The sequence below is a fragment of the Poecilia reticulata genome, linkage group LG23, assembly GCF_000633615.1.
Source record: "Poecilia reticulata strain Guanapo linkage group LG23, Guppy_female_1.0+MT, whole genome shotgun sequence".
NCBI classification, from domain to species: domain Eukaryota; kingdom Metazoa; phylum Chordata; class Actinopteri; order Cyprinodontiformes; family Poeciliidae; genus Poecilia; species Poecilia reticulata.
The window spans coordinates 4,122,955-4,126,402 of NC_024353.1; the positions used below are offsets into that span (position 1 = coordinate 4,122,955).

Genomic DNA, 3,448 nt, shown 5'->3' on the forward strand with positions numbered 1-3,448 from the left:
TAGTCCTCTTGTCATTTTCTATCAAACACGTAGAGCAAGTTAGCATTAGGCAACAATGGAGACACAGACCAATGCACCATCTGTATAATATTTTCACATGTTCTTTGTAAGCACTTTTAGACAGGGACAGATTATTAAGATAAACTTTACTGGTCAAGCCTATTAGGCTGGAAATGGACTCTTTTTTTATAGCCAATAAAGTGCTCATGCAAGTTGCAACAAATTTCAAAATTGGGTCATTAAATTAATAACACAAACTCTAAAAAGACCAAGAAAAAAAATATATGTGTATGTAACAACTAGCCTTTTCATAAACCAGATTGGACACACTCCTGACACGTCTCTGAATTATGAATAAAAAAGGTGTCAGACATAATCCTCAGATACTTTGGTCCACAATAGAAAGCTAGGTAAAGTTAGCAACACGACTTCTGTCCAACAAACAAGTCTGTCTAACGACCATGTCACATTTACTCCCCTATTCCATCTGTTCTGATGCTCAGCATGAACTTTAAAAATGCCTTAATGCATTGACCACGTGATTGGCCAACTTGCTATTTTGGTTCACATGCAACTGAAAAGGTGCACCTAATAAAGAGGCAAGTGAGTGCAAAATAAAATAAAAATAGAAGGTTGATTTTAAAACAGGTAAACATGGAATTAACAGCATCACTGTTTAAAAGTGTTTATCAGCTAAAGTTTCTGAATCTTTATTTTCTCAGCAGGAATCTCATCGTGGGCTTTTACCGATTCTGCGCCAGGAAGGAATTTGAAGAGAAGAACTCGGCATTCGGATGGAGTTAGCATGTTGTTTCTGTTTTGTGTTACATCTGCGGTCTGATCCAGGACTGAGGTAAGTGTGAGCTGATAGGTACCAACAACTGGTATGTGTGCTCATTACTATTGCCTGGAACATGTATCTTGTCTGGACAGGCATGAAAGGGGGGGTTGTAAGGTAGAAGTTGCACACAAGGAGAAAAGGAAGGTAATCAGGGAAAAATTGACAGAGGAAAAAGGTTAGTCAGGAGTTAAATGAGAGAAGGGCAAGATCCAGCTGAAAGAGATAAAGGCCTTTCAAAGCAACGTCTGGATAAAATGGTTTGCACTTCAGTTAAAGAGCTAACGTCTCCCTTTATATCCACATAATCTTTTTTTAAAAAGTCAACACATGTGCACTAACTGCTGTGATGCTTCATAAAAATAAAAACTTATCCTAAAGACCACTTGATAGTGAAAGAAGCGAAGCTCAGGTACGCTCACTCCGCAAGAATTTCACTTCTCAAAAAACTCTTTACCGTTTGAGAGTGCTTGGCACAGACTCCACTCCTTTTATTTCCTTGTTTGCTCTTGGCCGCCTCGTCTTGTTTTTATGAACTGGCCCTTTAATCCTTTCTAACCGCACTTCATGCAAACAACATGGGGCACTGACGTATACGCTGGACAATTGCACAAACACAAACATGTCCTAACATTTATAGCGGTGATTGAAGCCGAGGCCTGAAACCTAAGGAGGGTTGGAACGAGCCCGTTTTCCCAAGAGCACGCAGAGTGCACATGTGTGTGTCTCTGAACAGTGGCCATGTGTGATTAGAGGCATGTTCTGGGCATTGTTCTTGGCATTTCGAAGCATCACATCTGATATCACTTCCGTACTGTAACAATAAACCACGTCAGCCCCCTTTCAAAGAGTGGGCAGAGAGTTCTGGACAACGACACCCGTATCTGAAATTCGAGACGGCGAGCTGAGGGGATCTTTTTTTTTTTTTTTTTTCTCCGATACGAGCAAAAACATTGACAAATTTACTTGCTACAAAGGGTCGCCCTTTAAAAGACTTCACAGCGAAGAGAAGGGTTCATACGGGCCGGTTAAAAAGCGTTGGACGTCTGAAAAGAGGTGGAAAAATAACCTAATCAAATGAGTCATGAAAGAGAACAACAACTGACACGCTTGGTGAGTTGAACTGTAGAATTAGTCACCGACACGGTCGGAGGATCCACAAAAACAGAAATCATCGCTCTCAAACGCACGCAAACAATCCGTCCAAAACGCCATTGGTGACATAAGTGCTGGTGTGAGTGATCATTAAGTGACTGTGGCAGGTTGTTCTTGCCCAGGCTGCCCTCGCTGCATCTGTTCTCTATAGAGCCTCATTAGTGGAATTCCTTTGAGAGCTGATGGGCAGATTGGGACGAGGGTCCCAGACTTCTGCTGTCTGTGAATGTGACAGAGCTCATAACATTCAGGTCTGGACAAGATGAAGAGGAAACCTGAAGGAAACGCTCTGATAGGAACCCCTGACCTCTTAGCTAATGAACTAATGAGCCTGACTATGGAGAGATACAAGGCAAATCAGAATCTTTTTTTTTTTACTGGAAAGTATTTTTAAATACAGGTTAAATTTGATATTCTCTATGAAAAACAATCTTATTTTCCTCACTCACTGACAATAAATCAGTCTGAAGTTTTTGCAAACATTTCCTTTGTAGAATTGCCTTTTAAACTGTATAAACATTTTTTTGGTGTCCTTCCACAAGCTTTCTGCAGCAGTTTGCTGAAAATTTGGCCAGTTATTCCTCAACTGTTTTAGATTTCATTGGATACCAAACAATACCAAAAATTTCTAGTGGCGCAAGAGGAAATATTACATTTATTTAAGGATGATTAATGTAAAAGTCATGTTAATGGTTAATTTCGGTCAGTGGTAATACATCTTTCAGTATTTTTTTTTTTAAAGTTGTATAAAGGTAGCCGGTGGTAGAAGCTGCACCGCTACCACAACCTATAATGTCTAGATTTTGTTTACTTCAAGTTCATTTCGGTTGCATAGCGTCAAAACCTGAGATGTCTGCATGGAAACAGAAAAGACAGCAATTTGATTCAAAATATTTACATTTATAAAAAGAAAACTTTGCCAAAGAAGCTTCATGAAATAACCTTATTTGGAAAATCAACAAATTCCACTGGATTTCTGTTGCACCAAAAATCCTGTGATCTCAAATATCAGAGGAAAAAGAACAAAACTTGTCCTTCTCCTCCCACAGTTTCTACTCCATTTTCCCCCCATATATTCATCCAATTCATCTCAGACAGTTTTAGACCACTGAATCCTTTCCTGCCACCAACGTTCCTTTGCTTGATAGTGTTCATGTAATCAGTTTGAGTCAGAGATAAATTTTCATAAACAATGAGTGACATCTCCCAGCTGGCATTGATTTTTCTAGCTGTCTTAGCAGGTCAGGCACTTCTTACACCGGATCACAAAACCAGAACATGATACCTTGTAAATCCCAGTGGACCGCTGGGGGTTGAACACTCTCGTCCTTATATTTTGCACTCAAACACACACAAAGGTACACGCATGAACATTTAACAGAAGTGAAACTAATGGTATGCATGTGTATTGATATTGTGGGAAAGCAGACATTTTCCTAGAACAATCTTTAATTA

At 39.6% G+C, this 3,448-nt stretch overlaps 1 long non-coding RNA gene across 4 annotated transcripts in view; it reads left to right on the forward strand.

The window, feature by feature from the left end:
• Window positions 1-513: 513 nt before the first annotated feature.
• Window positions 514-3,448, forward strand: part of LOC103459229 (uncharacterized) — a 32,515-nt gene continuing 29,580 nt past the window's right edge. For 2 of the 4 annotated variants that reach the window (XR_532698.2, XR_532699.1), the window contains exons 1-2: window positions 546-648; window positions 723-853. This is a non-coding gene — a long non-coding RNA (uncharacterized LOC103459229). Of the gene's footprint in view, window positions 649-722; window positions 854-3,448 lie in introns of all 4 variants that reach the window. The other 2 variants (XR_532700.2, XR_001776227.1) reach the window with 2 other exon arrangements.